This window comes from Phacochoerus africanus, chromosome 1, assembly GCF_016906955.1.
Source record: "Phacochoerus africanus isolate WHEZ1 chromosome 1, ROS_Pafr_v1, whole genome shotgun sequence".
In the NCBI taxonomy this organism is placed as follows: Eukaryota; Metazoa; Chordata; class Mammalia; order Artiodactyla; family Suidae; genus Phacochoerus; species Phacochoerus africanus.
In genome coordinates, this window is record NC_062544.1 from 280,985,110 (window position 1) to 280,998,695 (window position 13,586).

Consider the following 13,586-nt stretch of genomic DNA (forward strand, 5'->3'; position numbering starts at 1 on the left):
ACTTTAACCTACCACTTCACATTTTCTATTCATCCTTTATCTTGATGTCACAGGAAAATAAAGTGTTAATGATAATTTATGAAATAATATTGGTGGGTAATTTTTTTTTTGTCTTTTGTCTTTTATTTTTTTGTTGTTGTTGTTGTTGCTATTTCTTGGGCCACTCCCGCGGCATATGGAGGTTCCCAGGCTAGGGGTCTAATCGGAGCTGTAGCTGCCGGCCCACACCACAGCCACAGCAACACGGGATCCGAGCCGCGTCTGCAACCCACACCACAGCTCACAGCAACGCCGGATCGTTAACCCACTGAGCAAGGGCAGGGACCGAACCTGCAACCTCATGGTTCCTAGTCGGATTCGTTAACCACTGCGCCACGACGGGAACTCCAATTTTTTTTTTTTTTTTTGGCCCCACCTGTAGCATGTGGAGTTCCTGGGCCAGGGATTGAAACAATACCACAGCAGTGACCTGAGCCACAGCAGTGACAACCCTGGATCCTTTAACTGCTAGACAATCAGGGAACTCCAGCATTCCTATATGTTAGAACAGTAATACATATTTATGGCTCTTTAACAATGGCACTGTTAGAATCACGTCTTATCAATGCTGCAGGCAACCTTATGATGCTAAGAGAATGGCAGCAGAGCACTTGATCCAGGTGCCTGGTTTAAGAGGAGGGAAAAAGGTGAGGGCAGTGGGCTGAGAGCAAAGAAGTCTGGGCTGGATCCACTGAGAGAGAGAATAGATCAACTGGGGTGACAGATGTCTGGTGTTGCTATCAAACACTCACCTGACAACAGCATACAGCTTCCCAGTTTCTCTCTCTCTCTCTCTCTCTCTCTCTCTTTTTTTTTTTTGGTCTTTTTGCCCTTTCTAGGGCCACTCCTGAGGCACATGGAGATTCCCAGGCCAGGGGTCGAATCGGAGCTGTAGCCGCTGGCCTACGCCACAGCCACAGCAATGCCACAGCAATGCCACAGAGCCGCGTCTGCGACCTACACCACAGCTCATTGCAACGCCAGATCCCCAACCCACTGAGTGAGGACAGGGATCAAACCCGCAACCTCATGGTTCCTAATCTAATTTGTTAACCACTGAGCCACGATGGGAACTCCAGGATTTCCAGTTTTCTTTCTTTCTTCTTCTTTTCCTTCTCCTTCTTCTCCTCCTCCTTCCCAGCCATATTTTTTTATAAAGAGAAATCAATGAAGAGATGACACCTCTTTCCTTCTCCCCTAAATGGGCATGGGATATATAGAAGCAGGGAACAAAGAGTCAATACACATGTATAAAAAAAAGAAGACACTAAATGTTCAAGGAAATGCAAATTAAAACAAGAGAGTGGTGGAGTGTGGGAAAAAGTCATTCTCACATATCACTTTTAGGAGTGCAAATTGGTGAAATAATTTCTAAGAGATATTTTGGCAATACGAATCTCACATTTTAAGGATACGATGCCCTTATCCTAAGGAAATAACTGAACAGGTGTGTAAAATGCATATATATGATGTTTATGCAGCTTTATTTTTAATAACAGAAAAAAAGGAGGAAAACATCTTTAAAAAATAGAGGAAGAGTTCCCATTGTGGTTCAGTGGTTAAGGAATCTGACTAGCATCCATAAGGATGCAGGTTCGATCCCTGACCTTGCTCTGTGTGTTAAGGATCCGGCATTGCTGAGAGCTGTGGCGCAGGCCAGCAGCTGTGGCTTCAATTAGACCCCTAGCCTGCGAACCTCCATATGCTGTGGGTGTGGCCCTAAAAAAAAAAAGAGGAGCAATTAAATGAATTATGGCCCATTCAACTGATGCAATACGTAGCTTTTATTTTTTTATTCATTTTTTATTTTTATTTTTATTTATTTATTTTTAATTGTTATTTCCCCAATCCAATTTTTTTTTCTACTGTATAGCATGGTGACCCAGTTACACATACATGTATACATTCTTCTTCCTCACATTCTCATGCTCCATCACAAGTGACTAGACGTAGTTCCCCTTGCTACATACACAGCAGGATCTCATTGAACTTGTAGCTTTTAAAATAATGATCTAGGAGTTCCCTAGTGGCCTAGTGGTTAAAAATTTGGCATTGTTACTGCTGAGGCTCGGGTTTGATCCCTGACCCGGGAACTTTTGTATGCTTCGGGTGGTGGCCAAAAAAATTATCTAAATTTCAGTTGATTAACACAAAAATGTGTTCACAACATAACTGTGAGGAAAGAAGGCAAAAGGCATAAAACGTGTCTGTGTGTGTTGTATGCGTGCACATGTGGTCATGCCTCCTTAAGAAAGTCTGGGAGGACATGTGCCCGTATGAAGATGATCATAGGTTTATCTCTGGGCGACATCTCTGAATAATCTTGACTTCTTCATTGTTTTCCATATGGTAAAACTGTCTGTAACAACCATACATTACCTGTATTTTTTGGTTTTGGACTGCCACTGTAAAGAACTCAGTATTACCTTTTTTTTTTTTTTTGTCTTTTGCCATTTGTGGGGCCACTCCTGCGGCATATGGAGGTTCCCAGGCTAGGGGTCCAATCAGAGCTGTTGACACCAGCCTACGCCAGAGCCACAGCAACGTGGGATCCGAGCCGTGTCTGCAACCTACACCACAGCTCACGGCAACGCCGGATCGTTAACCCACTGAGCAAGGGCAGGAACCGAACCCGCAACCTCACGGTTCCTAGTCGGATTCGTTAACCACTGCGCCACGACGGGAACTCCAGTATTACCCTTTTTTTTTTTTTTTTAATGGTTTTTAGGGCCTCACCTATGGCATATCAAAGTTTCCAAGCTAGGGATCAAATTGGAGCTTTGGAACTGCAGTGGCTGGTCTACACCACAGCCACAGCTATGCTGGATCTGAGCTGCATCTGCGACCTACACCACCTACAAGCTCATGGCAATGCCAGATCCTTAACCCACTGAGTGAGGTCAGGGATCGAACCTGCATCCTCATGGATGCTAGGTGGATTCCTTACTGCTGAGCCACAACAGGAGGTCCAAGTATTAACGTGGGTTCATACAGCATACTACATTTATCAGCTTAAATAAGGCCCCTCTCTTGTTTTAATTTCTTCATTTCATTTCTTGGCAGCACCCACAGGATGTGGATGTCCCTGGGCCAGGGATCAAACCCATGCCACAGCTGGAATCCAAGCTACTACGGTGACAACTCCAGATCTTTAACCTGCTGTGCTGCAAGCGAACTCCCTTAATTTATTTTCTAAATGTTTGATATACATGCATTAGTTTGAAAAGCAGAACAAACAATATAGTTGTAGAGAGGAACAATCAAGAACTTTCACTCAAGGTGTTAGATTCTGGCCTCAGCACCGTCCAGGCATGAATTGTAAATTGTTCACTTTGTCACCTGGTTTGAGGGACAGAGATAGGCTTCTTGGTTGGTTAGTCGTTTGTCCTCAGACTGGCTGTGAACAGGTATGGAATTAAGCAGAAAAAAAAAAAAATCTCGAATCTTGGCTTAGATGAGTGTATCAGTCTGCTGGGGCTGCTATAACAAAATATCACAAATCGGGTGGCTTTGACACAGAGCTGTATTGTCTCCCAGTTCTGGAGGCTGGAAGTCCAAAACGGAGATGTTGGTGAGTTTGGTTCCTTTTGAGGCTGTGAGGGAGAATCTGTTCCAAGGCACTAGCCCAGGTCTTGGCAGACTCAGGTGTTTCTTGGCTCTGTCTTCACATCATCTTCCCTGCGTGTATGTATCTGTGTTTCAAATTTTACCTTTTTATAGGGACACCAGTCATACTGGATTCAGGCTTACACCAGTAACCTCGTTTTGATTACCTCTGTAAAAACCTGATCTTCAAATAATCTTGGATTATTTTGGTGTGGTGGAAAGAACATAGGCTTTGCAATTATGTATGAGTTTATTTATTTATTTATTTATTTTTGTCTTTTTGCTATTTCTTGGGCCGCTCCCATGGCATATGGAGGTCCCTGGCTAGGGGTCTGATTGGAGCTGTAGCCGTTGGCCTACGCCAGAGCCATAGCAATGCAGGATCTGAGCCGCGTCTGCGACCTACACCACAGCTCACGGCAATGCCGAATCCCTAACCCACTGAGCAAGGCCAGGGATCAAACCTGCAACCTCATGGTTCCTAGTTGGATTCGTTAACCACTGCGCCATGAGGGAACTCCCCTATGTATGAGTTTAAATCTTGGCTTTGCCACTTACTGGCGGTGTGAGCTCAGGAAAGTTATTTAATTATTTAGGACTTGTTTTCACACTGGGATAACGGGGATGTGATGTTGCCGAGCTTGAGAGATGCTCTCTCCAGAATGTGCGGGATGTATGAAGGCTGTCACCATCGGTGATTTGGGGGTATTTGCTTTCGGAGGTTAATTTCTTTTTCTTTTAGTTTTACTTTTTTTTTTTGCCCACAGCATTCGGAAATTCATGGGCCAGGGGTAGACCTCTTGCTCCAGCTGTAACCAGAGCCACAGCAGTGACAGGCCTGATCCTTAATCCGCTGAGCCATGAGGGAACTCCTAGAGGTTATTATTATTATTATTATTATTTTGTCTTTTTGCCATTTCTTTGGGCCGCTTCCGAGGCATAGGGACGTTCCCAGGCTAGGGGTCGAATCGGAGCTGTAGCCACCGGCCTACGCCAGAGCCACAGCAACGCGGGATCCGAGCCGCGTCTGCAACCTACACCACAGCTCACGACAACGCCGGATCCTTAATCCACTGAGCAAGGGCAGGGATGGAACCCGCAACCTCATGGTTCGTAGTCGGATTCGTTAACCACTGCGCCACGACGGGAATTCCCTAGAGGTTATATTTCTATTAATGGATAGATACCTTTGTTATATTATAAATCTGTCAGTAGATCTGACAGAGAGATCCTCAGATGAGAACAAGGGTTTAATCACTGAACCTGGTCAAAGCTAAACTGGCATCTGTATCAGAGTCCTTCCTGCCTACATGTGTTCACCTGTTTTGGGCAAGCGTAATTTACAGGTGACTTTTTTGGGGAAGCCAATATAAAACCATTTTACAGCATTTTAAGCTGGACACAAAAGTTTATTGGTCAATGGTGTGTAAGGCTGTCACGCCGGGAAGGGTTGTGGTGGTGGTGGTAGTGGCAGAAAGAGTGAAGCCTTCTAGATACGAAGACCAGCAATGCTTTCTATTACTGCTTGGCTCAAGAATCTGCTTTGTCTTCAACTAGAATCTTCTAGATTGACTTGACAAGGGCATATTTCTTGAAACATTATCATGTTCTTTTTAGGTTATCTAGAAGATTAATTATGCAAGTTCCCTTTATGACCAGCAATAAAAAAAATGGACTCGGGGGAGAGGGAGGGAGTGGGGTGGTTGGGGAGCTTGGGGTTAATAGATACAAACTATTGCCTTTGGAATGGATTAGCAATGAGTTCCTGCAGTGTAGCACTGGGAACTATGTCCAGTCACTTATGATGGAGCATGATAATGTGAGAAAATAGAATGTGTACATGTATGTATAACTGGGTCACCATGCTGTACAGTAGAAAAAAATTATATTGGGGGAAATAATTCTTAAAAATAATAAAAATATATATTAAAAAAACGGACTCAAATTTAACTTGGTGTTAAAGGTTGCAAATGCTTAAGGGTCCTGAGAGAAGTGAAACTGCCTGAACAGGTTGGGGGTGGGGAGCAGGGAGAAGAGAAAGAAGCAGGAGGGAGGAGGTGGCAGTGTAAGCTGGGGAGCCGTCAAGATATCAGCCTCTTACCCCAGCAGGGACGCTTTTGGCCACTTCCTCCTATTTAAGACGATGCAATGTAAATCCAGGTTGTAGTTAATTTAACAGAAAATAAACTGGAAATTAAACCACCACCCTAACCCCCCCCCACCAGAAAACAATCAAGTTGAATGTGGATTTTAATTACATTAGCAAGGCAATTTTGAGAGTCCAAAAAAACTCTTGATAGTCATGGCAGTTTGTGATACCATGAGAATCGGTCTAAGCTATTGGCCTACTTTTTGCCTAATTTATCTAAAGTTTAGTCTGTTTTCTTTCACGGTCTGTGCTAATTTCTAATGGATGCCTTAGTAAATCAAGGTTCCAGTCGCCAGAGAAGAGAAACATTTATTGGAAACACTCAAGTGTCTTTCCTTGAGTCATAGAGGATTGAGCTCAGTATTTACTGTGGGGTTGTTTTTCTTTACTGGTATCTGCTGCTGCTTTACTTGTGAACAGTCCAAGCTTAAGACAAAATTGATACGAACACTATCATAAGATGGCAAAATCAAGCTTAGAAATCAATCAATAAATTAGGGACTTGGTGTAAAATAATATCCATAGTATCCTTTTTGGCATAAGATTAAATGCCATTTTACTAGGAATGGTACAAAATACAATTTTTAGCCAGTGGCTGTCTACTGATTACAAAGTAGCCAGAACAGCATGGCTACTTCCATACCTAGGTTTCAATGCCGAGAGAGAACACCTAGTAATATTTAGCCAGCCAGAGGGGTAGACAGAATAAAGATAAACGAAAGCGAGACTATTAATCAAGAATTGTGGGCGAATTAAAAATCTGGAAACTGAAATGGTGCATGAGAAAGAAAATCAGGGAGTTGGGCAACGATACGGTATAGCCTAAGACGATTAATTTTAGGGGCATTCCGATGGAGAAGGAAGGCTGCCTGAAAGGTGGGGAGGGGTTTGAAATCGGTGGGAAAGCCCGGCTGAGCATGCACAGCCTAAAAAAGTTTGTATGATGGCTCCGTCCATGATTTCTGAACGCTGGCACCGGCCGCAGCAAAAAGCCGAGTGACATGATTTAATCAAGGTGTCAGCCGCAGGGGCATCCCGGATTCGGGCGAAGCGTCCGGAATTCCTGAGATGTCTGAAACGCGGAGGCGGCCTCTTCCCCACCCCCCACCGCGGCCTCCGTGGGCATTTTCCGGCGAGGGGGGCACGCGGGGCCTTCCAAGAACAGTTTAAACGCGCGGACGTGCGCTGCCGGCGAGGTCCCCGGGGATGCAGGTGAGAGTCCCCAGCGCGGGCGCACCGGAGTGGGCTTCCTGGGTCCCCGCGCGGCCGCAGAGCCCGGCCCCCTCCCCCCGGCGCGGGCGGGGCTGCGGGCGCACGCCGCGGAAGCGCGGGGCTCCGGGGGCGGCGGCGCGGAGGCCGCGCGCGCTCTCCGGGCCGCAGTCGGCGCGGGCGGCGCGGGCGCGGCGGGCGCGGGGCGGGGCGCGGCCGGGAGGCCCTGGGCGCTGGAGCACAGGCCGGCCGCCGCCTCGCCCCCCTTCCTCCGCCCTCTCCCTCCCTCGGCCCGGCCGTCCCCCTCCTCTCCCCTCCCCTGAGCGAATCACGCGCCCTCCTCTGACACTCGTAGCGGGCCTGAGCTCCGAATTTATCCTTCACGTGACCTGAGGGGGTTGGGTGGTTGGTTGGGGACGGAGGGGGAGAGGGAAATGAGGGAACGGAATCTGCCGTTGCCCGAGCAACAGGCCCCGCCCGCCGGCTTGGGGCCGGGGGGCGGGAGGAGGACGTCAGCACGTCAGCCGGGGTTTTGCGTTTTGATTGACAGTTGCTATAGCGACCGGGTCGGTCCGTCGCCATTTTGTTGGTTGGTTTTTTTTTAAACCCTTTCGCTTCCCGCCCGAATAATAATAAAAAGCCCCATTGGAGTGAGGCGGGGGTGGCGGCGGCAAGAGCGGCGGGGGGATCCGGGGAGACTGCTGCCGTCGCTGCTGCTGATCGCGGCCCAGGTCGGGCTCAGGGAGCGGACACCCCGAGCGGGGGGTGCGGGCGCCGCCGCCGCCGCCGCTTCTGCTGCTGCTGTTCCTGCTGCTGCTGTTGGTGCCGCTGCCGCCGCCGGCGAGCGGGCGGGACCGGTGTGAGTGTGAGAGTGTGTGTGTGAGTGAGCGTGTGCGAGGGCGAGTGTGCGTGCGTGTGTGTGTGTGTGAGTGTGTGTGTGTCTGTCTGTCTGTGCGGGGACTCGGGGGCGGGCGGTTCTGGCTCTCCTGGCGGAGGAGCCGCCGCCGCCGCCGCCGCCGCCGCCGCCGCCGCTCGGGCCCCGGCGCTTCTCGCTGCGCAGGTTTGGAGCGCGCGCCATTTTGTGAGATTTACAAAATCCTCCTCGGGAAGAAGCCGCCGGGAGCAGCCGCGACTCGGCGCCCGGCCTCGCCGCCGCCGCCGCCGCCCTCCGCGCCGGGCCGGGCCGCGCGGCCCCGCCGCCGGGAGTCGGGGTCCGGGGACTGCGGTATTTGCCGGGGAGGGGGCTGTCGCCTCCCCGGCCCCGGGCGCCGCTGGAACCGCGAGCCGGAGAGAGACTGAGAAGGCTGCGGCTCGGCCGCGGAGCCGGGAGCGCCGGGGGCGGAGAGAGGCGGCCGGGGCGGCGCTGGCTGCGGAGGCCCCGGCGGGAGCGCAGCGGCGGGAGCCCAAGGCTGAGACTCACCGGAGGAAGCGGCGCGAGCGCCCCGCCATCGTCCCGGTGAGTGTCCGGCCTGGCCGCGGCCCCGCCCGGCCCTGCCCGGCGCCCGGCTCCCCCCGCGGCCTGCAGCCGGGCCCGCGCCGAGGCCGGCCGGGCGGAGGGAGGGACCTGCCATTTTAGGAAGGAGGCGCCGCGGCCCGGGGCTGGCCGCCGGGGGAGGGAGCCCGACAGGCCCGGTCCCGGCGGAGAGGCGGGTGCGAGCGGAGGGAAAGTTGCCGAGGGTGGGAGCCGAGGCCGCGGCCTCCCGCGAGCCGGGGCCTGGGGGCCGGAGAAAGCGCCAGACCTTCACTGGTCGCCCGAGCGAAGGGGAGGAGGTTGTCTTCCTCCTCCTCCTCCTCTTCCTCCTCATCCTCTTCCCCCAGCTCCTCCCTCGTCCCTCCTCTCGGTCCCCACCAGTGTGGGAACGGCCGGGGTTCTCCGCAAGGACAATGCACGGGTTAAGAAAATGGGGCTGGCTGCTGGGCGAGGCGTCGGGGAAGGTCGGGCGCCCGGTCCCCGCGCGGCCCCTGGGGTGTGGGCTGGAGCCAGGGCCCTCGGCGTGCTCCGAAGTTGTGCAGTGAGTGCGAGTGAGCCCGGCCACTCGACGTGGAGGAATGACCTGTTTAGCGGGCGGAGGAGTTGGTGGCTGAGGATGCGTAAATTGGAACGGATACCTGGGTATTGCCACAAAACTTCGCAAGTCTGTTAATAGGCACAAACCCACTCCCGCTTAGACCCACCGGAGCTGCTGAACAGCTTAGCGCTCAGCCGAAGGCCCCTGCCCGGTCTGAAGTAGCTAAAAATGGCAGAATTAGTGAGTGACTCTGACTCCTTCCCTGTGCCTGTCGTCCAACCCTAGATTATATGGCTGGATCTTGTAATCTAGGTGCAGTCCTTGAATGCCAGCACCGTTCCGCCCAGGTTGTCCGAAAATTCACCTTATAGCATTGTTTTCACATTGATTTAAAGATTAGGAGGAAGCGTGCAAGGCGCTCTTCTTCAGGGCTTTACGTGTATTAACTCGCTTATCCTCCCGGTAGGAACTGTTACCCATTTCACAGATGAGGAAACTGAGCGGTGAGTCATCCAAGGTCATACAGCTGAGACTCCGGGAGCCAGGAGTCTGCTGCCAGCCTGGACTCTTAATCACTAGGTTATAACTCATTATTATAAATACTGGCAAATTTTGGAGCGATTTGTGTTTAATGATTCAGGGTTCTAACCTGGAGCCGTGTCCAGGTATAGTGTTGGCGTGGAATTAACTTTGTGGTTTGCTTAGGTGGAAAGGAAAGATTTGAGGTGAGGCCCCCTTAATGACACTAACTTGTCAGTCTTTTTCCTCCCCCTGGAAAATTATGTAGACAGTTTTTGAATGGAAGGAATTAAAAAATATTCTTCAGTGCGATTTGTTCTTAATTTTAATTTTAGGCATTTAAAAACGCTTACTTTTAATAACAGGCATTTGATGAGTCATTAGAAAGTTTTGTGTAAAGTTATTTTTTTAATCTTTGAATACTTATATTTTCTCTGTGATTCTTCAGACTTTACATGCACAAAGTGTTTATGAATACATATATCCAATACTTTGATTTGGGGGCATTTTATAATTCAGTGGAATTACCTTTAGTTTTTCTGTAAATTTCTCATATCTTGATTAGTTCCTTTATAAGACTATTACTTCAGATTATAAACGTGAGACTAGAATTAAAATTTCCTGTGCCAAGATTTGAACTGCAGGAGATAGTTTCAAAGAAACAGCAGTCAAGAAAAAAGTTTACTTGGTTATATCAAGATTTTTAGTATACAGTGACTTACACTTAAAGTAGCCCAGTGCTTTTGGAGGATCTGCCTTGGAATAGCTGTGGTGGTTATGGTGGCTGTCCAGATTCATTTAGACTTAAGACCTTGCCCCAAAGTTGAGGGCTCCTGTCAATGTCCTCGAAGTCGTGTTGTAAAACTGAGTGCAAGACGTTCCTGAGAGGCATAAACTCGGAAATTAATTCTCCTAGGAGGAAGGGTTGCCCCTGTGTTTGTAAGGTGAAGGCCTACTCCTAAAAGAGGTTTTGGCTTTGAATAGTCTTGAGTGAGTTGGTGGTCATTATTGGTAGGGTGGGAGGTGAGCTCAGTAATCTAGTGAGATCTATATGGAATTTAGGCTTCAGATATTTTCTTAAATTTCTTTTAGAACCTTTGGTGGGGCTTATTGGAAACTTAACATACAAAATTACTGTGTCCTGGGAATTCAAAAATTGAGTTAGTGCAGTCTGTAAGGGCACTGACATTCAAAAGAAATGAAAATATTCCACTCTAATGCAGTGTCTTGTTTGGGAAGGTAGATAGGAAAAACAAAAAAAAAACCAACCCTGGGTTAGAATATTTTACCCCTTCTGGAATATTGTCTGATGTCTGCCCTTTAGTTTTATTTATGGAAATTTTTTGTGTTTATGACTTAAAGATGTGGGGGGTGGGAAGTACTACAACTGGTATTTAAAGAATTTACATAGGTTTTTATAGTGGTAGGAATATTGGGAAAAGCAGAGTTAGAGATAACTTGTTATAACACATGATTAGAGTAACCTTTGGCCTACATTTTGTTTTGAAACTCTACAAAGAAAGAAGATGCTAATTTGTATTGAATCTTGGGTACTACTTGAAAACAATAAAAAAAAAATAAGAGCTAGCTTAGAAATTTAGAATGCACAGGGATTTTTTCACATGTATGTTTATGGTTGGGCCACTGTCTAGTCATGAGAAGAAAATTTGGGTAGAAGTCACTTTATTCTGAGTAAGAAGGAAGTTGATTGCCTTATATATCACCTTAAACATAAGCTTAATAGGAGAGGGAGCTTCATTTTGTGACCTTTTTGGCATTTGTGGTAAGGTATGTGTCACATTTTCTTTGCCTCAGCATTCACTTTTCTCTTCAAACAACGTTCACGTTTCTTCCACCCCCAGCCCTTTCTCTTTTATCCCCCAGAGAAAGAAGTTTAAACTATCTGAACCCAGCAAAACCTCAAAACTTCCAGAGTCTTCATGAAGAACTTGATTTCTCTTCCCAAATTTTATTAGTCTTAGAATTTTGTTGTCGTCCTCATCAGTAATTTTAACTGTGAGCTAAGAATCACGACTTTCTGTTGGGTTTTTTGGTGTTTACCTCCAGATACTTGTGCATATTTTCTATTTTAGAAGGAGAGGTACTACTTGAAACTATCAAACGTGGTCACCTGAAACTTGATACCAGCACACTTTGTCCTGTGAAGTGAAATGTGTGACTTTATACTTCTGTGTGAGCACATTATGAACACACAGTGGTTATGCCTTTCACAAGGCTTCTAATCATGTATTATTTTGACCATTGGGCAATGTTTTGATGGCTAGAGAAATTATAGTAGTTCATAACCCAAGGGTTGCACAATTGTGGATTAAAATTTTTAGGGGGTTAGCATTTGTGTTTAAAATCATCAGATTATTTTAAATTACCTAAAATGTCTCCTCGGTTGCCCCTCAATAAAGAAATCATTTGAATCTTGCCTTAGGTCAATGCTCTATGTAAAGCTAGAGCCGAAAGTTTACCGTTGGTTATGTGAAAGTGCAATGTTGACTTCACGTGACTTAGGTAATTAATTTAAGATTCATATTAGGTAATTAGAGACAAGTCTTGTTTCCTAACCTAGTGGCTACAGGCAGTCTTAGTTTCATTTTTTAGTGTATGAAAACATGACTTGGAAATACGTGTTGTATAAACCAGCTACATTTTTTTTTTTTTTTTAATAAATGATGCTTTTGCTTTGAAATCCTACTTCCAGAGTTGTGTAGCAAGTTAAAATTCTTAATGGGAGATGACAACTTAGAGTACACTTGAACATCTAAAATAATGTGGTTCCTTGCAGTCATACTTTTTACTAATACAGAACCATTTTGGCTTCTTAGCAATTGATTATTCTTGCAGAGCTATGCATCTTCTTTTCTAGAAGGTGATTTTTAAAAGTTTGTAATAATGGTAAAGTTTTGTTTGTTTTAATTTTTCTTTGAGGAACATGTGCCAGTATCTAATATATAGTGCATAGTAGTTTAAAGTGTTTCTTTTTTTCTTGACGAATTGTTTTTTAGTTTTTATCTCCCCATAATCGAATTGCTTGTTTAAATTGACTTTGTGGACAGGGGCTTAGTGAACTGACTTAACATGGCATGAATCTGGCTTCAGCATCACCTTTATTTTTAAGTACATCCCTGTTAATTAAATAATTCCCCTAATTTTTCTAAGTATGTAAAATTTCCACTGACAAGAATTTTTTTTTTTTTTTTTTTTTAAATTTTATGGATGTTGTGGTTAAGGTTGGCATCTTAGCACATGCATTTGGGTAAGAAGATGCCCACGTTGTGACATCTGTCCAAAGTCTGCTTGATATCTACTTAGAGATAGCGGTAGAGGGAGCATGATAACTCTGGAGAGAGTATTGGCCTGTGAGATGGTACCTGGCAGGGTCTCCAGCGTCAGGCACGTCTGGAATCTCAACAGGTCCTGCCGCTCACTGGCGGTATGAACTTTAGGCACAGTGATTTTGCTAATCTTCAGTTTCTTCATGGTAAAATGGGGTTGATGGTACTTACCACAGGGTTCTTATGAAGACTGAGGTAACACACATAAAATTTCTTAATAGCCTTCTCCCACCTTTTCTCTTCCTGGTACTTATCCTATGGTTTCAGCATAAATTCTACTTCTTGAGAGAGGCCTTCCCGCAATCCCCAGTCTAAGTGAGACTCCTTGGCCATGCTTCTTAGAGGACTCTGGTTTTTTCCCCACAGCCCTTACTGTAAGTAGCTGTACAACTATTCATTCACACGTATTCATAGGTACATTTACTCATTTACTGTCTGTCTCTCTCTCCGTTAGATTGTAAGGTCCCCTCTGGACAGGAATAATTCTGTAACTCCAGGGTCTGGCACATAGCAGGGGTAGATAAATGTGTATGTACACAGAATGATGGAGGAACCTGTATGCCGAATCCTGCCTGAGCACCTCTTCTCACTTAGTTGTGCAATCTTGGGCAAAGTAGCTTTTCTGAGCTTTAACGCCCTGTATAACAAACATGTGCAGCACCAGCTGGCCCTGCCCAGGGTTTCCAGAATGTGAAATGAGATACTGTA

General features: G+C 46.9%; 1 protein-coding gene across 3 annotated transcripts in view; it reads left to right on the forward strand.

Annotated features, from left to right (window-relative positions):
* Positions 1–6,884: 6,884 nt before the first annotated feature.
* The window catches only part of DYRK1A (dual specificity tyrosine phosphorylation regulated kinase 1A), a 150,599-nt gene continuing 143,897 nt past the window's right edge, over positions 6,885–13,586 (forward strand). The window contains exon 1 of one of the 3 annotated variants that reach the window (XM_047796483.1): positions 6,885–7,006. The gene's annotated coding sequence lies outside the window, so the exon portion shown is untranslated. Of the gene's footprint in view, positions 7,007–8,326; positions 8,460–13,586 lie in introns of those variants that run through there. The other 2 variants (XM_047796493.1, XM_047796531.1) reach the window with 2 other exon arrangements.